Source organism: Ranitomeya variabilis, chromosome 4 (genome assembly GCF_051348905.1).
Source record: "Ranitomeya variabilis isolate aRanVar5 chromosome 4, aRanVar5.hap1, whole genome shotgun sequence".
In the NCBI taxonomy this organism is placed as follows: domain Eukaryota; kingdom Metazoa; phylum Chordata; class Amphibia; order Anura; family Dendrobatidae; genus Ranitomeya; species Ranitomeya variabilis.
Window position 1 is genome coordinate 310,901,861 of NC_135235.1, and position 23,515 is coordinate 310,925,375.

Sequence of the window (23,515 nt, forward strand, 5' to 3'; positions counted from 1 at the left end):
TAAGTACAACAATCAATTGTAATGTCAAGTCAGACCCATATACGTTTGTATTGCATGAACTTACAACTCCCAGTGTGTCCTTGACAATGGTAAGGAGATGCTGGGAATTGTTGTTATTCATTATCAGACCGTGGACCATACAGGAACCACAGTACTGAACTAGTCAGTATCAACAAGTACACATTTACATCCAGGGACCTTATAGGTGACATCTTCTCTGATTGGAGTTGTTCTCTCTTTTCATCTCCATCTTGTCAAGACCCCATGATGAGTTTTCACGTCCACATCTCATTTCTCCAAATTCCCTCTTCTATGGCCTCCTGCAGCACATCCCAACACAGTGCCCTTAAAAATAATAGTTATTAAAATGCTCACTGCATAAAAATATCTGTCCATACTGTATCTTAAATACGGTAAGTCTTTTATTGTATATGGCCTCCACATTGCCTGCCTTAATGAGCTATAACAGCCACACCATCCGCCCTTATTAACAATGGTCTATACTATGGCTGTCCACTCTATTCTGGATTCTACATATCCACATTGTCCCCCCTTTGTGCTGCACCCTGTCCATATAAATTCTTTGCCCCTTCTTCACACTATGCCCTCATGCTGCTGACCACACTGCTCTCTCCAGACTACCTGACACTGTCGCCCTGCACAGTATGATTGTCACCACAGCCGCCCATAGAGTATGATAGCCACAACAGCCCCTAATATACACTATGATGTCCATGACATCCCCCAATGCAGTAAGATGTCCACCACAACCTAGCATTATATGGTGCTGTCACCACCACAGCCCTCCATATATAGTATGAAGGCCTCCACAGCACCCCATACAGTATTATGGGCCCCCAGTCTCTGATACAGTGCAATGGCCCCCACAGCCCCTTATATACAGTATAATATTCCCCACAAACTCCATGCAGTATGATATCCATCAAAGCCCCCCTATATATACTATGTTGTCCTCCACAGCCTTCTATATAATATGGTCACCACAGCCACCTATACAGAAAACTGTCCCCCCACAGTGTCCCATACAGATTGGTCACAACAGCCCCAATGCAGTAGGGTCACAACAGCCCCAATGCAGTATGGTCACAACAGCTTCAATGCAGTATGGTCACAACAGCTCCAATGCAGTATGGTCACAACAGCCCCCTTTACAGTATGATGTTTCCACAGAACCCAGTATTATGCCCCCCCACAGCCCCCTATACAGTATGACGTCTTGACAGCCAGCCCCCAGTATAATGTCCCCAACAGCCAGCATCACTAAGCATTATTCCCCCACATGTAGCCCCTCTTTTGATGGGCCGCATTCAGTGACGATATGATATGAGAAAAATTTTTAAACATATATTCACCTCCCCGTCCAGCGCAGTCTCCGTTCTCTTCTCCTGTCCTGTACAGCAGTTGTGTAGTTTTTCTTACACTTGTAAATACAATTGAGTGTGAGGAAGTAACACTGGTCGAGAGGGAAGGGTGAGCGGTGTCAGTGACTGACAATGCTACTGCAACACCCCAGGTAACCGGTTGTTGCAGTGATGTTGCCTTCCTTTCGGGGAGGGCGATATCATGCGTGGAGGCAGAAGGATTCTCTTTACCAGGTAAGCACACGCATTCAACACATTCTGAATCTGGGCCAGGAGGGGGAGCTCAGGACCCGGATTCAGGGGAGCTTCCCTCAGCTTTAAGTGTTTTGGTCTGGCGGAGGAGTTAGTTAGTTGGTCCAGGGAGACCAAGCAAGGCAGTCTGACAGAGACACAGAGAAGGAGAGAAAAGAGTCTGAGAGAGCAGACAGCGGAGCCGTGCAGCCTGGACTGTGCTGCAGCTCCTGGGAACAGGAGAACCTGAAAGATTGTTGCATGCAGTGGAGCATTGAGGAAAGGAGCGCAGGAGTGGAACAGGGCTCAGAGGGGAACTGTGACCAGGCACCCTCAGAGCCAGAGCGCAGAAACCGGGTACTGGGTGCCTGAGGCTTTTGTGGGACTCTAAGACACGAAGCAGAACCGGAGGGCACTAGACTACACGTTAACTGCCTGCACCAAGCCTGAGGTACAGCAGTACTCTAAGAGCCCGGGTCGTGGTAGAGACCCTATAAAAAGGCTCAAACTGCCTACCGTGCAGGCAACTGTCCCAGGACAGGAGAGAGAGGATTCCTTGCCAGCAAGCTACAAGCAGCAGGGACCTCGCCATCTTAGCGCAAGTAAGAAAGGCTTACAGACCTCACCTGGGAGAGAGATCACCTTTGCCTCCAAGCCGGCCGGACCACAGCACCACCCGTGCCTGGTATCCTGGACTGTGGTCTGATAACAGTAAACCAGGTAATGACTTTACTTGTGTCTTCCACTTATTCGTCGGCATGCACCATCTTTGCCGCACACATTGGGAGCCCTGGGGACCCTGCTTCACCTGTGGGAAGCGTCACCATCATTGCTGCAACAACATCCCCTGGAGGACCCCTTTAAAGCAGCGTCAGTCCCCCTATTGACCGAACACCACAGGTGGCGTCACGACAGACTTTATCACAATTCCCCTTAAAAGACCGTTCCCCTTTAATTGGGCGCCCAGGGCCACGGACCGGGTCGCAGCCACCGTGACATCCCTTTTAAGAGCAGGCACTCAACTTTTATAAAGGTGTTTTTTTTATTCCAAGCGGAAGTGCAGTAACAGCAATGCAGTAACAGCAAAACGTTTCGGTCATAAACACATGACCTTCATCAGTTACGTATGGTGATTGATGGTGAGATAAGTGTTTGCTCTGTTTTAACAGACTGTAATGCTTAATGCCCTTTAAAGGAAGGCACTGATTAGAATGCTCCGGTATGGGCGCAGCCCTGCTGTAATGCTGCAGACACGGTGTCCACCGCTTGTCAAAACAGAGCAAACACTTATCTCACCATCAATCACCATACGTAACTGATGAAGGTCATGTGTTTATGACCGAAACGTTTTGCTGTTACTGCATTGCTGTTACTGCACTTCCGCTTGGAACCTTTATAAAAGTTGAGTGCCAGGTTTTATTATACGTATCACTAAGGTTTTGGAACCTACCTGGGCACCTTCATAAAGAGCTGTGCATACGCTTTTTTGTTGATCCCTTTTAAGAGCGACTGGACCCTGTACCGAGTACCCCACGGCCCTGGTAGGGTGCTCCACTACCTTGGCTGTCACTGTGCTGAATGCCTGCGGCCAAGGAAGACACCAGGCGACCGCAGAAATTCAGCAATGTTAGGATTTTTATTATATAGTGTGCCCCCCCCTTCGGTAGGCAGCAGGTAGTGCCTTCCCTGCTTACCCCTCGTCACAACCCTGATTAACAGCAGCGATCGGTGCTCAGCTCTGGCCGCTGCTGTTAGAGACATGAGGCTACGTAACACAGCTGGAATCTGCCACATATGGAAGGGGCTCAGATCCCAAATCAGATAAATATGTGTCCGAAGGGGTGAAACGGTGGAACAGATAAGTTGGACCTTGTGTCAGAGAATGTTTTGCTCAGCAAACTCATTGACAACATATTACAATCTTTTTATGATGGGACAGATAGACCTGCTATTCATCTAGTATATCTTCTGCAAATCTCCAGTTATCTTTTTATCTCTAATTTTTTCTGCATCGATGGTCTCCTGAAACATCTGCCTGCAAATATCTTGTGCTTGCTATGCGGAAAATAGTGAAAAAAATGTTTACAACTAGTCAAAACAGATTTGACAAATATAGACCAAAATTGAAATAGTTTCTTAAATAATACCGTATATACTCAAGTATAAGCCGAGATTTTCAGCCCAGTTTTTTAGGCTGAAAGTGCCCCTCTCGGCTTATACTCGAGTCATTGTCCCAGGGGGTTGGCGGGGAAGAGGGAGCGGCAGGAGTCGGCGGCTTTCACAAAATATTCACCCTCCTGGCGCGGTCTCTGCACTTCCCTGCTTCTCAGATGGTCTCTGGCGCCTGCAGCTCTTCCTGTGTCCAGCGGTCATGTGGTACCGCTCATTAATGAAATATGAAGTAATGAATATGGACGCGACTCCACTCCCATAGGCGTGGAGCACATATTCATTACTTTAAAGAGCGGTACCACGTGACCTCTGAACTTAGAAACGCCGGAGAGACCATCAGAGAAGCAGGGACTTGCAGAGACTGAACCAGGAGGGGTTGAGTATGACGGAGGAGGGTGAGCCATGCAATATTCACCTGTCCCCGTTCCACCGCCGCGCTCTGTCTTCCGCGTCCTCTGGCTATGACGTTCAGGTCAGAGGGTGCAGTGACGTGTTTAGTGCGCGCCCTATGCCTGAACAGTCACTGCAGAGACCCAGAAGACACAGCGGCACACGGAGGTGGAATGGGGACAGGTGAATATTGCAAGTTCTGGGGTCCTGAGCCAGTGGCAACTCTGTCACCTGGCCCCCAAAGCGTGCCGGTGTACCCCCCTGATCAGGACACCGGCACCTGGCTCCCAGCGACGAAAAGTGTCTTTTTTTTTTTTTTATCGCAGCAGCATATGGGGCATATTATTCTATGGAGCATCTTATGGGGCCATCAACCTTTATGGAGCAGCATATGGGGCATATTATGCTATGGAGCATCTTATGGGGCCATCCTTAACCTCTTATGCAGCATTATGTGGGGCATATTTTAATATGGAGCATCTTATGGGGCCCATCATGAACTTTTTGGAGCATTATATTGGGCATATTTTGTATGGAGCATTATATGGGGCTCCTGATTCAATATGGATATTAAAAAACATTTAACCTACTGATGTCTTAATTAATTTTACTTTTATTGGTATCTATTTTTATTTTTGAAATTTACCAGTAGCTGCTGCATTTTCCACCCTCTGTTTATACTTGAGTCGATAAGCTTTCCCAGTTTTTTGTGTCAAAATTAGGGGTCTTGGCTTATACTCGGGTCGGCTTATACTCGAATATATACGGTAATTAAACTTGAAATGTATGTTTTTTCATAAATCAATAGTGCGAGCAAAGATAAGGAACTTTGCAATATATCTTTTTAGAGAAATATGCTTCTTTCCCAACTTATCGTCCACTTTTTTTTCTGCACTGATCATTCACTCACGGTCTTCAGTGAAGGATCGAATTAGACCCGCTGCCTATAAGTGTCTATGGAGGAGAGGAGGAGCTGGAGGGAGACACAAGCAGAGAGATATGTATTTTAATTCAAATAATGGTGAAGGAAAAAGAATTTGTATGAAAGTTCCTCGGCCAAAATGTTTTAGTTACCAGGGTCTTGCTTACAGTTCGTTTACTAGTCATGATCAATCAGATTTATTCTTGCAGCCTTTTTGGGAACAAAAGCTTGGTCATGTTAATTTGCATTTCCTGTACATAATTTTTTTTCTCCAATCATCTGCTTCAGGTGGGTGCAGATCTTCCTAAAGTCTTCTGTGTCTTTGTGTTTTCTCACTGCACTTGCCATTTTTCTGGACCGTATTATGGTTGCAAAATATGGACATATCGCATGTGTCGTATCCCAAACTGATGGCGACTACAATATTTATTATTCTTCATACTGGTTAGAAGATATGCTGTCAGGCTGGGATGGAATGAGCACCTGTTATTTACTCAAAAAATGAGTTAAATACTTTTTTAAAAATCCCTGAGCTCCACTGATACCATTGCTCTTTTCTAGTTTGCTCTGCATCACTCCATTGCAGAGATATATACATTTGTTGCTTTTTGAGCACAGTGTGTGCAATCTCTAATTGCAGACCAACTGGGTGTTTTTTGAAACTTTTCCTTGGGGGCGTGCCCTTTCTTCCCATCCTCCTATAATCACACCTTGGCAGCGTCCGTGCACTCCCCCAGAGAAGACTCTGTAGAAACACCGAGTTGATCTTGAGATTTCACATACTGCGCTCCATAAGCAACATATGTAAATATCTCTGCAATGGAGTGACCCAGCACAAACAGGAAAACAGCAGTGAAGGTGAGTGGAAGAACAATAAGAGCATAATAGGGTCTTATCTGGTGGTGGAGGATAACAAGGTGCAAGGAGGTTGTGTGATGCACAGCGACTGTAGTAACTAAAAATGTCAGCTGCTGCAAACCCACATGTGGAATCTGGTGAAAATCAATATTGGAAGAAGTGACCTAACTGCGGTGCTGATGATAACCAATTGAAGATTCCAGGAAACCGAAGATGTTCCTGTGCCAACGCCTTTTGAAGTCATCTGACTTCTTCACCAGGGCAAACAACAAATACTAATTTGTAGTTTGTCCTGATGAATTGGTATTTGTTCTTTTTCCTGATGAAGAAGTCGGATGACTTCAAAAAGAGTTGATAATAAACCGCATAGAAACCTCTTCGGTCTCCTGGAATCTTCTTCAATTAGTTATTATCAGCAGTGCAGTTAACCCTCTTCATTCTAATATTGATTTTCCAAAGCAAAAGAAAGCCTGAATCCTAGTGTGCTTAGGAATGTATTTTTTATTATGTATTTAACTCCATTTTTTGAGCAAGTGACAAGTCCTTTTTAAGCTATGCCTCAATGTTAACCTTCTCTAAATGCAGCTATAAGCTGTCTCAATATTTCAGATAGTGTACTGAATTGCAGTACTGGCCCACAGAGCTGATTTTAGAAAAAATAGCTGACCTCTTTTTCTCCTAATCTCTTATACAGAAAGTGGAGCTTTGTTTTGGAATACCAAGAAATGAGGGGAGGTAGCATTTTTACTCTATCTTCTTTGCCCCTCCTTTTCTCTGTGATTTATTTTAAAGTTCCGTAAGTGGGATGTTTGTTCTTTTCCCTACAAGAATGAATACTATTCAGTAACACAGCCAAAAATGCTGAATCAAGAATATGTGCTTCACGTGCAGGAAGTCATCTGGTCCTGCCGACAGAAATATATATTGATATAATGCAGAATGTTAAAGGGAATCTGTCACCCCATGGAACGTATATGACCTATTAATATGGGCATACAGGTGATAGAAGTGTTAAATTAGTCCTACCTACATATATCATATCTGCAGTCTTGTTGTTGAGAAATCGTCTTTTATTTATTTATGCTAATCATTATTTTATTATTATTATTATTATTATTATTATTATACATTTTTATAGCACCATTTATTCCATGGCGCTTTACACATGGAAGGGGCAAATATAGACAAGTACAATAAACATGAGCAAAACAAGGCACACACAAGTACAGAGGGAGAGAGGACTCTGCCCGCGAGGGCTCACAGTCTACAGGGGATGGGTGAGGATACACTAGGAGAGGGTAGAGCTGGCCGTGCGGCGGTTCAGCAGGCTAAGGATCAGTGCAGGTTGTAGGCTTGTCGGAAGAGGTAAATCTTCAGGTTCTTTTTGAAGGTTTCCGTGGTAGGCGAGAGTCTGATGTGTTGGGGTAGAGAGTTCCAGAGTATGGGGGAAGCACGGGAGAAGTCTTGTATGTGGTTGTGGGAAGAAGAGATAAGAGGGGAGTAGAGAAGGAGATCTTGAGAGGATCGAAGGTTGCGTGTGGTTAATTACCGGGAGACCATGTCACAGATGCATAGAGGAGACGGGTCGTAGATGGCTTTGTATGTCATAGTTAGGCTTTTGAACTGGAGCCTCTGGACAATAGGAAGCCAGTGAAGGGCTTGGCAGAGAGGGGAGGCTAGGGAATAATGGGGAGACAGGTGGATCAGTTGGGCAGCAGAGTGTAGGATGGATTGGAGAGGTGCTAGAGGGGAGGCCAGAGAGTAGGAGGTTGCAGTAATCGAGGCGGGAGATGATAAGGGCGTGCACTAGTGTTTTTGTGGTTTCACAGTCAAGGAATGCACAGATTCGGGAAATATTTTTGAGTTTGAGTCGGCAGGAGGAGGCAAGGGCTTGGATATGTGCGTTGAAAGAGAGCGCACAGTCGAAGATCACCCCGAGGCACCAAGTGTGTGGGACTGGGGAAAGTGAGCAGCCATTTACATTGATGGATAGGTCACGTGGAAGGGCAGAGTGAGATGGGGGAAAGATGATGAATTCTGTTTCGTCCATGTTCAGATTTAGAAAGCGAGCAGAAAAGAAAGCTTTAATAGCAGACAGACCGTGTGGGATTTTGGTCAGTAAGGAAGTGAGGTCAGGTCCAGAGGTAGATCTGCGTGTCATCGGCATAGAGATGATACTGTAAACCGTAGGATTCTATGAGCTGTCCGAGGCCAAAGGTGTAATGCTAATGATTTCTTCCTGACACCACACGCACTGAATTTCTGCCTCATGTCTTCATTGTCCACCCCCCCTCCCATCAGCATCACAGAGCCACGTGACGTGTATTGGTGGCTCCAGAATCCCGTGCCTGTGCCTGCAATAATGCGATTCTATGGTGCCTATTGTACCTTTCTGAGAGCATTGGCTTCAGCGTTCTTCTGCCCAAGCACAGTCCAGTCACTGCTACTTACGGCAATAAGGTGCTCTCCCCACCATGCATATGCAACACCCCAGGTAACCGGTTGTTGCAGTGATGTTGCCTTCCTTTCCAAGGAGGATGATGTCACGCTTAGAAGCAAGGGAGATTCTCTCTATTAGGTAAGGCACTCACATTCAACACATCTGAATCTAGGCCAGGAGGGGGAGCTCAGGACCCGGATTCAGGGGAGCCTCCTTACACTTTATGTATCCTTGTCTGGAGGAGGAGCCAGTCAGTCTGAGGGAGTCTGAGAGAGGAGAGGACAGTAGAAGGACGTCTGGAGCAGACGTAGGGGCCGAGCAGCTACGAGGGAGCTGCTACCCCTTGAAAGAGGGAGAATCTGAAGGAGAGTTGAATAGTGGAGGAGCTTAGAGGGAAGAAGCACAGAGGAGGAAGAGGCTCAGAAGGGAAACAGTGGAAGGACACCCTAGGAGCCAGAGCTCAGAAGCCGGGTACCAGGAGCCCAAGGTCGTGTTGTTCTCCAGGACGCACGGCAGGACCGGAGGGCATAGGACTATATGTCAATTGCCTGCATCAAGTCTGGGGTGAAGTAGTGACCTTAGAGCCCGGGTCATGATAGAGATCCTATAAACAGGCTCGAACTGCCTATCGTACAGACATCTGTCTTAGGACAGGAGAGAGGGGACTTGCAATAAGCTTCAAGCGGCAGGGACCTAATCAACTAAATAGCGCAATTAGGAAAGGCTTATGGACCTCACCTGGGAGAGGTATCTCCTACTGCCTCCAAGCCGGCCGGACCACAGCTACCCTGCACTTGGTACCCTGGACTGAGGACTACTACTACCATCAGTAAACCAGGTAAAGACTGCAAACCTGTGTCCTCTTTTTTTGCTATACCATCCACCACACCATCGGTGCCCTACACTTGGGAATCCCTGGGGACCCTGCTTCACCTGTGGGAAGCGTCACCATCCTGCTGCATACCATCACCCCAGAGGACCCCTTTAAGCAGCGCCGGTCCCCACTGACCGAACACCACAGGTGGTATCACGAACATAGACATTACTAATCCCCTTAAAGACCTTTGCCTTTAACTGGGCGCCCAGGGCCACGGACCAGGTCGCAGCCACTGTGACATCCCCTTAAAGTATCGGACCCGTTACCGAGTACCCCGCTGCCCTGGTAGAGCGATCCACATACATGTTTGACAGGTGCATCAGAAATTATGGTATTATTATAATTGCTCTATTACAGGACGCAGGCGCGGGATTCCGGGGTGACCATTACATTTCACATGGCACTCTGTCGTTGATGGGAGGGGGTGGTACACAAATGAAGACAAGAGGCAGAGATTTCTTCCAGGCACCGCTTACCCCAGATCCTGGAATAAATCATTAGCATAAAGAAATATAAAATGATTTCTTACCAACAAGACCGCAGATATGGGGCATGCAAGTAGGACTAGATTAACATTTCGATTACCTGCATGCCCATAGTAATAGGTTATATACGTCCCAGAGGGTGACAGATTCCCTTTAGTATCTAGTCAACTCCCCTGACACCGCTGCATTGTGCCCAAAAATTGCAATGTAGATGTAGCGCCCCCACTGCCGCAGGGCCGAGGGGTACCCGGTACCGGGCCTCTGAGTCTCTGCTCTGGGGTTGTCACGGTGGCTAGACCCGGTCCGTGACCCTGCTGAGGGGCGTACAGTAATAGATGTGGATGGTGGTGCGGTGCAGTAAATAACGAGGACACCAGGTTGCAGTCTCTTTACCTCTTTACTGAAGGCTTCTGGGTCCTCAGTCCGGAATACGGTTAGCCGGGCTGCGCAAGTCCGGCCGGTCCGATGGCACCTCCAGAGTTCCCTTCGCAGGTGGAAATCTGTGCCTTCCTTCTAGCGCTTATGTGTTGTGGTCCTCCCCTGCTGGGCTTACGGGATAGTCCCCACAACTGTTGTGTCTGTTTCTCGTGTTCCCTCACAACTCGATTCTGATGTTCTTCTTAATCTCGTCCCCCAGATCTTATGGTAGGACGCACCCGTATGACGGGAAGGCTCGGAGCTCTTCCGGGACCCTAGAGTCGCCCCTCTCCACAAGTTGCCCCCTATGTCTGCGTAGGTGATGTAGGTGAGACAGCCAGCCTATAGCTCTCTGTCCTGCCGTTGGTTTGAAGTAATGCTTAGAGCTCTGTACTTCCTCGGCGTTCCGGCCACCGGTTAGTTACGCCTCAGTAGGATGTTGCCTCGGTCTAACAGCACGACTCCTACTGGTATTTCTCCCCGTTGCGTTGATCTCGTTTCTCACTCAGCACAATCAATCTCGCTTCTTGTCCTTTCTTAGGGCACCGCCGCTATGAAGTGCAGGCACGGTCCCGTAGCTTTCTCTCTGTTTGCCAGGCCTCTGTCAGGATCCCACCCCTGACAGGGACCCTACCGAATCTTCCCCTACAACACCCTCTGCCACAAGGTGTTGCCTGGTTCCAACCCAGTCAGCGTTCTCTCTAACTTCCTGCCTAACCCCCAGTTTTACCAGACTGTGAGGAGTGGCCTAATGAATAGTACCCTTAGCTCCCCCTGGAGGCCAGACTGTGAAATGTATTGGTGTCTGTGATACCTGGTCAGATGAACTCCTTCAGTGCCATCAGACGTACCATAGCCCCCCTTAGCGGCGGAGCCACAGTACTGCAACGACCAGGACTCTGGGGCGCTGCATAGACGTTGGGGCAGAACAATGAATTGAGCAGCAAAATCTCTGCAACCCATATGCGACTGTCATGATTTTTCTTATACTGCATCGCCATCACTCTGGAGTCTCTTCTTGTTATCACAGTGACAGCAGCAAAAATATTGCAACACTGCATCTCTATGGGTGTAACAGTGGACACGTATCAGAAGTTGGCATCTAAACCTAGCCTAAGGGTCTTCAACACAATGTGGTGTAATGCTGCTTTGTGCCAACTCTGCCTCATTGTGATTCATGCTCTGAAGGGTGAATGTGGTGTTGGGCATTTCTGGGACAGATGTCCTTTCTCAATCCATTTATATACCTTGTGTTACCAAGTAGCAGTCCCTTAAAGGTGTTTTTCCATGAACAAAAGTTGATTTTAATCAATAGATCTCGGAATAATAATAATTTCCACAATTGGATGTGTTTAACTAAAATGTTCCTGTGCTGAGATAATCTTATAAACGTGCCCCTGCTGAGTACTGTGTAATGGCTGTGTCTGACTGTACAGGGACATGGTTTGATCATACCACAGCTTCTGGGCAGGGGAGGACACAAAAGAGTATACAGGCAGGACAACATAGGATCGCAGGTGATTCTTTTTGTGAGGTAAAACATTTCCCTTCCTGTTTTTTAACAATGTTTTACTTCAAAGAAACAATAATTTGCGATCTAGTGATGTAATATCTGTACACTTTTTTTCTCTGTCGCCCATGACTGCACCACGGAGAGAGGGGATCTGCCCACCAAGGACAGGAAACCTACAGATAAAAAGGCGGTACCACTCTCCCGCATCAGTTGGTTTCCTGTCCTTGATGGGAGACCTACAGACTTACCAGAAGAAGATCGTCGTGGGATTCTGGGGCCAATCAGTCTGACTCAGGCAGCGGGGGTCCCCCTGCCTCGGCTGGTGTGGTGACCCGAGGCGCCACCGCTGGGGCTAGTGGGCCTCTAGGGTGTACGGGGGAGGTGACATGGAGTTCGCGGTCACCTCCCCAGGTAAGATGCAGCAGCGGCAACATCCAGGGGGGTCACTCTGTGGTTGCGGGAGGAGCGGCGTGGCTCTCCCTTTGAAAGCGTCAGCCTGCACACTGCATAGCCGGCCGGCGTGCAGGACCGCGTCTTAAGAGGGCTGCAGGCTGCAAGAGACCGGGAGCTCCAGTGGGCAACGTCTCATGTGCGCCATGCGCGGCGCCATCTTAGGCCAACTGCGCGTGCGCAGGATTTGGACGTTGACGGCGCTTCTGCGCAGGCACTGGCGGCCGGCACTTCTGCGCAGATGCGGGTGGCGGCGCTTCTGCGCAGGCGCCGGCGGACGGCGCTTCGGCACGGGCGCTGCTCCTGCTCAGGCGAGGGCAGGCGCTTCTGCGCGGGCATCGGAAGAGGTGCTTCTGCTTCTGCGCAAATTCGAATCAAGCGGCGGGAATCACTGCCGCATAAAAAGCAGCTGCTCCAGACATCCGTGGGCAAAAAAGAGCCGCAGCACAAGCCGCAGCACGAGCCTCCCAGCGCAGCACCAGCGCAGCACCAGCTGCAGTAATAGCCGCAAGCCGCAGCGCCAGCCGCAGCACAAACCGCAGCGCTAGCCGCAGCACTAGCCGGCCACAGCCTAACAGCAGCCTTCGTAAGGTACAGCCTACAGTCAACATGAGTGACCTGGCATCACCCTTACCAGAATCACCACCACCACCAGCATCGCCGCAGCAGCAGCTAAAACGGCGACAACAAAAAGGACACCAGGATACCACCGGTAAAGAATGCCAAAGGTCCCAGCATAGCAAGGAGTCCAATACGGCGTCGGGAAAAAAGACAGATGCAGAGCATCCCCAACCGGTATTTATGGTTCCTTGAGGTGGTAAGTGATCTCCGTGAAAGTTAGAGACAGTAAGGGTATTATTTGTTTCTTTTTACTCTAGGGGAAGAAAAGCTTAGGGAAAACTAAGCATAGGATTTGTGCCCTTGGTAGAGAAGATCTTCCAATTACCTGGGAGAAGAGACTTTGTAATATATGTATACAGCAAACAGTTTCCGAGGGGCTTCCCGGGTTTGCAGCCGATCTTAAAACCCTGACTAAAAATCAGGTAGAAGACACCTTTAGATCTCTTAAGAGTGGAAAAAAACGGAGGAAGACTAGACACAGGTCTCCGTCTCCGGTGTGTAATACAGACAGTGATGATGCGGACTCAGATTCGTCTAATTCCTCCTCTTCTTCTTCATCATCTTCTTCTTCCTCTGGGGGTCACAGCTGTTTCCCCTTGGAAGACACCGATGGCCTCATAAAAGCAGTCAGGAGCACTATGGGGTTAGTAGACTCTCACCCCAAAAGGTCGGTCCAGGACATTATGTTCGGGGGTCTTGAGCAAAAGAAGAAGAGGGCTTTTCCACTTAATGAGACAATTTCCGCACTAATCAAAAAAGAATGGAAAAAACCCGTAAGAAAGGCATTATTAACACCTAAGAGAAAATACCCTTTTGAGGATGAATCCTGTTCCTTTTGGGAAAAAGCCCCCAAACTAGATGTAGCAATATCTAAGGCATCTAAGAAATTCACTCTCCCTTTTGAGGACATGGGGGTCTTTAAGGACCCTATGGACAAAAAGGCAGATGCCTTTCTCAAAAGTTCCTGGGAATCAGCTGGGGGAGGCCTAAAGCCGGCAGTCGCCGCCGCATGCACGTCCCGTTCGCTAATGAGGGAAAACATCCCGTGACTCCATACTGAGCACCTTGCCTGTATTAAGAGGGGCGGCCGCTTTTTTAGCAGATGCTTCTGCTGATTCTATTAGATTAGCTGCTAGATCAGCAGTCTTCTCTAACGCGGCTAGGCGCGCGATCTGGCTTAAGTGCTGGCCGGGGGACTTGCAGACAAAATCTAAGTTATGTACCATTCCTTGTGAAGGGGAGTTTTTGCTTGGTCCCACCTTGGATGACATCCTGGAGAAGGCAGGAGATAAAAATAAATCTTTTCCCTCCCTAGGCTTCCCCGCTTATAGACGGCCCTTTCGGAGCAAGAGGTTTCTCCGTAAAAAGCAAGGGAGAAACCAGGGAAAATGGGAAGATAAGAAAAGCAGAAATAAAGGATACTTGTTTAACAAAAACCCCAGCGACAAGAAACCTTCCCAATGAAGGTTGGCTCCAGGTGGGGAGAAGATTGTCACTCTTTCTCCCGGCATGGGAAAAGATTACCTGCAGCCAATGGATCCTGGGCATAATAAAATCAGGGATGAAACTAACATTTCCAAAAAACCCTCGCCCCTCCTTTTCAATAACATCTCCAAGGTCTTCAGTGGAAGAGCAATTGGTATTGGAAAATGAGGTCATGGGACTAGTGGACAAGGGAGTTCTTCTGGAACTTCCCCCACAAGAAAGAGGGCAAGGTTACTATTCCCCTCTATTCCTGAGAAAAAAAACGGATGGGTCGTACAGGACTATCATAAACTTAAAAAGCCTAAACAAATACCTAGAGGTTCAACCGTTCAAAATGGAGACAATAAAGTCATCTATAAAAATGCTGTTTCCTCGGTGTTTCATGGTAGTCCTGGACCTGAAGGATGCCTACTATCACTTCCCTATCCACATAGATCACCAGAGGTTTCTCAGGATAGCAGTTCATATCATAGGGATATTATGTAACTTTCAATTTTCAGCCCTACCTTTCGGACTAGCAATAGCCCCGAGAATATTCACAAAACTAATTGCGGAGGTGATGGCTCATCTCAGAGAACAAGACACCTTAATTGTACCTTATCTGGACGACTTTTTGGTGATAGGCTCCTCTCCCCAACACTGCAGCAATCAGCTGGAAACAGTAACGAGGTCTCTAGAGGAACTGGGCTGGCTAATAAACTTAAAAAAGTCCAGATTAGTGCCTTCCCAGGTCCAGAAATACCTAGGTCTCCCTCTAGACTCTATAAAGAAAGAGTGCCGGCTTCCCGGGGAAAAAATACAGAGAATAATAAGGCTAGTGTCCAAAATACAAGCTCTCCCCTCTATAACTCTATGTCAGGCTATGTCCCTCTTGGGATCCATGACTTCATGCATACCTACGGTCCAATGGGCTCAGCTCCATTCGAGACACCTTCAATGGCAGATTTTGTCCGAGGAGATCTTTCTGGGAGGGTGTTTAGAAAGTCGGTTGAGATTATCTCCAAACACAACTCGGTCACTAATATGGTGGGCATCACAAAAGAATCTTTCCCAGGGAGTCCCGTGGGTAATCCCAATCTCAAAAATACTGACAACAGATGCAAGCCCCAGCGGGTGGGAGGCTCACTTAGGCGACCTAGTAGCTCAAGGCACCTTGTCGACGTCTCTGAGAATAGAATCTTCCAATATGAAAGAACTTCTAGCGGTCAAGTTCTCCCTGCTGGAATTCTTGGGGGTCCTTCACTCTCACCATGTCAGAGTCATGTCAGACAACAGGGTTGTAGGGGCATACCTAAATCACCAAGGGGGTACTCGCTCCAAAAATCTGATGGAAGTAACCGAGGCAATCTTTCAAATAGCCGAGGGCAACCTTCTATCCCTGACAAGTCTGAATATAAGGGGAGTGAACAATTACAAAGCGGACTTTCTGAGCCGCTCCAGCCTAAAACAAGGAGAATGGGAGCTAAATCAGGCAGTATTCACCCGGATCACGGAAAAATGGGGGGTTCCCGACATAGACCTCTTTGCCAACAACACAAACAAAAAAGTAACCTCTTTCTACTCCATAACTCCTCGGGGGAATCCAGTAGCTCTGGATGCGTTCTTGATTCCATGGCTACATCAGCTGGCTTACGCATTTCTCCCATTTGCTCTAATTTCGGCAGTGCCCGTTTTGGCCGAAGAGACCTTGGTTCTCTTGGATGAGGAAAATGTCGATTTCCGACCCATGGGTGCTCCCAGACCTTCCAGACTTACTCTCCCAGACTTGACAGCCTGGCATTTGAGAGGAAGCTACTAGAGGATAGAGGGTTTTCATCAGGGCTGGTATCCACTCTTTTACAAAGTAGGAAACCGGTTACAACAAAGTAATATGGGAAGATATGGAAAAAATTCCTGTCATCATTGGGCACCAAAATAGGGGAAAAGGTCCCCCTCAAAACCATATTAGAATTTTTACAAAACGGGTTGGAGATCGGTTTAGCCACGAGTACCCTGAAAGTCCATGTGGCAGCATTGGGAGCCCTGTTTAATTATGATTTGGCAGGTAATCGGTGGGTTTCAAGGTTCATCAGGGCAGCAGGTAGATCGAGGCCACTTCCAATAAAAACTGCCCCTCAATGGGATTTAAATTTGGTCCTTAAAGCCCTGACTAAACCACCCTTCGAACCCTTGGAGGATGTCCCGTTAAAACTCCTATCCCTCAAAACATCCCTGCTAGTCGCCCTCACATTTGCTTGTAGAATTAGCGACATACAGGCACTATCTGCTAATCCTCCATACACACAGTTTTTAGAGGATAGAGTTATTCTCAAAATAGACCCAGCATACCTCCCGAAAGTGGCATCCCGGTTCCACAGAACTCAAGAGATATCTCTTCCCTCCTTTTGTCCTAACCCTAAAAATAAGGAGGAGGAATCGTTACATACACTAGATGTCAGGAGATGCCTCGTGCAGTACATAGAAGCCACCAGAGAGAGTAGGGAGGATGCCTCTCTTTTTGTGTGCTTTCAGGGTCCCCGGAAGGGGAAAAAAGCCTCCAAAGCCACTCTGGCAAGATGGATCACAGACGCTATCAGCCTGTCATGCTCATCAAGTGGAATATCCGTTCCAGGGGAGGTCAAGGCTCACTCAACGAGGGCAGTGGCAGCTTCTTGGGCGGAGAAGGCCGGAGCTTCTATTGACCAGATATGTAGAGCTGCTACTTGGTCATCACCTTCCACATTCTATAGGCACTATAGATTGGACCTTATCTCCTCTTCGGACCTTACCTTCGGTAAAAGGGTTCTGGAAGCAGTGGTCCCTCCCTGAATGTACAATCTATGAAATCTCTCCGTGGTGCCGTCATGGGCGACAGAGAAAAATATAGTTCTTACCGATAACGGTATTTCTCTGAGCCCATGACGGCACCTGTACATTCCCTCCCTTCACTTTTGGGTGTGCACGCTAATATAGTGTCATAGGTTATTTTATGATAGGTCACGTGGTATCTCAATTAAGTTAAGTAATATTGAAACTAATAAGCTGTTCCATAGTCTCCCATCGTTCTCTAGTAAACAACTGATGCGGGAGAGTGGTACCGCCTTTTTATCTGTAGGTTTCCTGTCCTTGGTGGGCGGATCCCCTCTCTCCGTGGTGCCGTCATGGGCTCAGAGAAATACCGTTATCGGTAAGAACTATATTTTTCTCCCCTGCGCAGGAGCTGTGGTATGATCAGACCATGTTCCTGTACGGTCAGACACAGCCATTACACCGTACACAGCAGGGGCACATTTATAAGATTATCTCAGCACAGGGACATTTTATTTAAACAGATCCAATTGTGGAAATGATTATTATTGCAAAATCTATTGATTAAAATGAACTTTTGTTTGTGAGAAAAACCCTTTAAGGAAATATCAGTTCTTGCACTTCTCGTTATCGGTGACATCTGATGTTGACAATGAAAGTGATTCAGTTCAGTTTCTTCTGTGACAACTGTAAATTCTACACTAAATCAAATTCAATGAAAAGCAGATCTCCCCGAGACGATAACAGTAGCCAGATGTTAGCCAGACTTCACAAACCACACGCGTTTCGTGACTCACACAAAAAATATATTGTATGTGAAAATTCCCTGAAGTCCACATGACAAACTGTAAAATCCTGGCCTGATGCTGAGCTGATCCCGAAAATTCAATGTGAGGTTGTTCAGGTTTTGAACAGCAGCACCATCCTTGCCCTTGGGTTGTGACTGGACAGATTAATCAAAGTATGTAGGGCTGAGCTGCCACGTCACACACTGCCTGTAGACTGCCTCATTTTTTTTTTTCTTTAAGAAGTTTTTTATTGAAGGGTATAACATTCATGTTCAAAAAATTATGCAATACATTAATCAATGCATTAATATACAATTCTACATCTCTTGGACATCATATAATTAAGACAAATGAGGTTGCAGTCAGAGTCCATGAGATCCATAAGCTCAACAGTATCACACAATCAAAAGGAAAATGACCTTCATTTTAAACTTATTTTGTTTCTTTTGTTTTTAAACAACAAAATAAAGATTATAAAACAAACAAATAATAACTTTTCATTATTGAACTCACATTAATTCTACTAGTAACAATTATTAAGTGTATTGTCGCTTCAGTCACACCCTACCTGTCTGCCAGATCGGATCGGGGGATCCCCTGCTAGTATCCTATTAATATACCATGATGACTGTTCAAAGCAAGCTATAAGATGGGTTCTCATCTCATCAGAGAACACATCAATGAAACTCTCCCAAGTATCAAAAAAACGAGACACCGCGCGATCCTCCCCCAATTGCGCCTCTATCCATTCCATGCGAAACACATGTTTTAATTTATTTAAGAACATTCTCAGCGTAGGAGGTTCCGCTGTAATCCACTGTTGTAAGATACATTTTTTCCCTACCATGGATACTATAGATATCAGACGTTTGGCCCCTCTTGTGATTCTTGCTCCCTCCCCCTGCCATATTCCCAATATCGCCCACTCTGGCGTGTAAGGTATATAATTGAGGAGATGGCCTAGACAAAAGTTTTTAACCTCACTCCAAAACCCCTTGATCACCGCACAATCCCAAAACTGGTGGTAAAGGTCAGCCCCAGGAGCCACACATTTCAGACAATTCGCCGATTGGGACAAGCCCATGAGGAACGAACGGTGTGGGGATATATATGTTCCATGATATAGTCTAAGCAACATTTCCCGATAAGAAGAGGCCGGTAAAGCCTTCCAAGCATAAGACATTGCTTTAAGGATATGTTCTGAAGTCAAATCTGGAAAACGAATAAGCCATCTTGGGAGGCCTGTTTTTCGTTTAGCATAGTCCATCTCCCCTCTCAGCATATGATAGAATCTAGAAGTAGAGTGTAATAATGAAGACCTATCTCGCAATATGGTGTCTAATGGGTTTTCCCAATCAAGCTCCGATAACCGCTCTCCTACTCCTGTAGCGTAAACCTCCAGAATTGCACAATTCGCAAGACAACCCATAGTCAAAGGAAGGTATCTCCGAGTGTGTGACCATGAATAAGGTCTACGAGTCGAAGAATCCATTATAGAACCCACTGTCACCGTCCGAAACCGCGTGCTCCAACTCTCTACCCCCCGTCTCAACCCCACGTCTCGATTCCCAAATATTGGCAAGAAAAGTGAGGAATGTGCATTCAAAAAAAATTTATGACGTATCCTATGCCATATCGTCCACATCACCATTATCAAAGGATTATCCATCACTGAGGAGGGTAACAGTTCCTTGTGTGTATGTAGGAGATATAACAAGTTGGTATGGGGTATCAAATTCTGGTCTAATTGAGTGTTAGTATATATGGAAGTATCTTGAATCCAGTCTTTAAGATAACGAAGCAGCGCCGCTAAATTGTAATTCTCCAAATTTGGAAAATTAATGCCTCCATTCTGTATGTGCTGTTCCAATATAGCCATGCTAATAGCATGATGCTTCTTTCCCCAAATAAAAGTGCGAAACATACCATTTATTCGCCGCAATTCACTAGAGGAAAGCAAGACTGCCTCATTTTTAACATCCCCTTTATTGGTCCGCTATATAAGACTCATCCTTAGGACTAATTCACATGACTCTTAGGAGATGAAATGATTAGATAGTAGGGTCCATACATTGAAAACCTGAATGCAGTTGTCGCTCCCAAGATGGCCACTAACATGACCTTCACCAAACCTTTTCGGGGTTTCATCACCCATATGGGAGCAGTCACTCAGCTTTCCCAGGAGTAGATTTAGCTGAAAGTTGACAAAAATGGTCTGTGTTTTAATTTATTTTTTTAGATTTTTTCAAAGCCGTCATGTTGACATTTTCAGAAAATTCTTCTTCCCGAGTTTATTCACTGCAGGTTACATTTCTGCTGGTGAATGTGGTGACCTTCTCTGCTGATTTCTCCACAGCTGGCTCGTCACATCAATTTTATCATTTATCTAACTTTTTTTTTTACATTTTCTCACACTTTTTGTGGTGAGTTCTGGCTGGATGACCATAACCTTAAGGGCAGGAAAGTGGAAATGTGACATTCCATAGGCAGGTGGCTAAGAGATTTATTATACTAAGCTGCAGAGCTGTCAGGTCATGTACTGATTGGTCCAGTACATTCCCAGGATTCGCAGGCTGCAAACGTTTTAATATTAGTTACAATGCTATCACCCCAGACTCATATAGGGCCAAGTTCCGAGACCTCCCATGCACTACGGGGGGATCGTTTAGGATGTATGCACATAAGATGTCCCATGCATGTCGGAGATGGCTGGAAGCAGAAAACGCCTTTACTGTGGAAGATGTTATACAGGCGTTCCTTATAGAACAATTTCTTGCCAAGTGCCCCGCAGAGGTATGGGAATGGGTCCGGGGGTGCACGCCGTGCACCGTGGATAGAGCTGCAGCCCTGGCCGATGAAGCCCTTACTATCCGACCGCAATGGAGGAGGCTTCTGGACAATGAACCACGGCCTTTGACCGCGCCCCGTTCCCCTCCGATTATATCTGCCCCTCCACCCAGCCGCAGGCCGATGACAATCACAGCTCACAATCCTGGGCCCCAACAGTTCCGACCACGACCTGGGGGTATCACAGAGAGGAGATGTTACGGGTGTGGGCAACCTGCACATTTGCAGTCTGGCTGTCCCTCAAGGATTTGGAGGGAGCCCCACACAGCCCCACCTCGTCCAGTGCATCTTGTGCACTCCATCCCGCCTTAGGAAGAGGAACCACCACCCCCACTAGAGTGGACCACCGACCACGGCACCATAGATACCCCTCCTGGAGTGTACGGACTCCGGCCTTTGTCCATCAGAAATACACAGCAACGGCATTGCCACCTGCAGGATGTCTTAATTGATGGATACAAAGTGTCGGGATTTAGAGACACAGGGACATTCCTGACTATCGCTGACCCCCGTGTGGTTTAACCTGAGGCAATTCACCAGGGCCCGGGAATTCCCATTGTCCTGATGGGGGGGTGTTCGCAAATATATATAGAGAGCTTTGGTACGTTTGGATTTCGGTTTTGGAGAAAAACTGTGTTGGATTGGCGTTATGGGAGGACTTCCTGCAGATATCCTCCTTGGAAATTACATTGGGGAGTTGCAAAGTCATTTTGTGGGAGCAGAAGGTCCGTGGGCCTCTCCTTCTTCTGAAAGAACAATTGGAGGGAGATATCGCAGATACCGGAACGCCCATCATTCCCTACGTTCTAGAGGTCAGAGACTGTCTCGCCCAGCTAGCTACCTTGGCTAATGAACATCAGCGAATGGGCCAGTTTAGTCAAAAAGTCTGGTATGACCATAAAGCCAGGACCCGGGAATTTATGGACAAGTGCTCATGATTATTGCAACCCCTGACACTGTACAAGGAACTATAAACAGTGGAGCAAAGTGGACTAAAGTGATCAGGGCAGAGGTCTGTGTAGACCTAATGGTGTGCTCACTTATTATGAGGGGGGAGAGGTTGTGATGGTGTGATATGTTATGTGGGTATCATTTTTGTGTATATTTCTATTTTTCTGATTATCATGGTGTTACTGTATCTTGTAGGATGAGTTGTTATTTGCCATCTGATATTCTCCCCACAGTTCTGTATTGTTATCTCTCCACAGGGTCAGTGAATAATGTTGTTTGCTAATATGCTAATGACATGTTGACCTAGCTTGTTGAAACAATGAGCCCCTGAGACCTTCCCCCTCCTGGCCTGTGAATGAGGGGGGAGATTTGTAAATATCAGGGAGGTGAGACACAGAGATCAGTCTTGTGTGGAACCTGGATGTGAAGAGCATATCAGAGAGAAAGAAGGGAATATGGACTGTTATCCTCTGTGCTGGATTGTTGGACTTTTATCCTGTTACTGAAATGCATTCGTGTTCTGGAATATTTTATCCTTTGTGTGATGGATCGTATATATGGACCTTTCGTGTTTTGTCTAAATAAAGGTCTTGGACTTGTTCACTATTCTCTTGCTCTGTTGATTGTGTGATACTGGAGAAGGAACTCGTAACACAGGCCTTTGTACATCACGTGCCCTGGTGGGTGGTCGGAATACAGCACAGGTTAATTAGGAGTGCGGCTAGGATTTATGGCAATTGCCAGGTCGATGTTGATTAGCTTGTGTGTCCACCTACATTAAAATTCGAGTCATTAAGCATCACTGGCATATGATGCCTAATTATGGGAAAATCATAAAAAATTATATAATATAGAAAATAGCCTAGCCAGCCTTTAATATGGTAATTTTTCTTCGGGAATCTCATGATTTCTTCTGCTCGTTTGTCTGTCTCTGATTTCATATCTATGTAGTGTTGCAGGTCCGCACTGGAAACAATTGCCAGACACAATATTTGTGTCCAGGGCTGGATTATAAAGCGCACTGCATAGAGACTATGCCACCCATTCTCACCAAGGCACTCTCAGTGATGTGGATGGATGGCCATGCACAATGCAGGTCTCCCTCTAACAGGTTTATCACTTTGGATCCTGTCTGTGCGATTTTCCACCATAATTATAGCAGCAGGGGAACAAGTTAAATTGCGGTGGTGCAGTGGTTAGCACTGCAGCCTTGCAGCGCTGGAGTCCTGGGTTCTAATCCCACTCAGGACAACATCTGCAAAGAGTTTGTATGTTCTCTCCGTGTATGCGTGGGTTTCCTCTGGGTACTCTGGTTTCCTCCCACATTCCAAAGACAGGGAATTTGGGAATTTAGATTGTGAGCCTCATTGGGGACAGCGATGATAATGTGTGCAAACTGTAAAGCGCTGCGGAATATGTTAGCGCTGTATAAAAATAAAGATTATTATTATTACCCGAGCTATTAATACAGTTTTTGTTTTAGGCCCTAAATTCCAGGCTAGTATAAAGTACTGTATGGGATTACATGAAAATACAGAAGGTTTTGCACTAGCGACATCCACAGAAGATCTGTGGTTAGTTCTCCAAGATGTTTGGAACAAACTCCTGCTGTAACGATTCATTATGGGATTCGTGGCAGCTCTTGTTCTGCTGATATTTAAATGTTGTTTTTTCCCTTTTCTGTCAGTATCTTGCTTTCAGCATCTTTTGGGATGGTCAGCTGATGTTGGTTGGTAACCATTCCCACCTTTCTTTAAAAAGTCACATAACCCATCAGCTGATCGTCCTTAATAGAGTTATTCTATGCAGACCAGCTTGGAGTGAGGAGCTCTCCTGTATCGGTTGTGTTTCTGCTGCTGTGGGAGTTCTTCAATCCTGGTGCTTTGGAGATTAGCAGCA

General features: G+C 46.6%; 1 protein-coding gene across 1 annotated transcript in view; it reads left to right on the top strand.

Moving 5' to 3' along the window:
* MEGF6 (multiple EGF like domains 6) overlaps positions 1-23,515 on the top strand; it is a 514,242-nt gene that overhangs the window by 255,196 nt on the left and 235,531 nt on the right. The gene's annotated exons all lie outside the window — the stretch shown is intronic.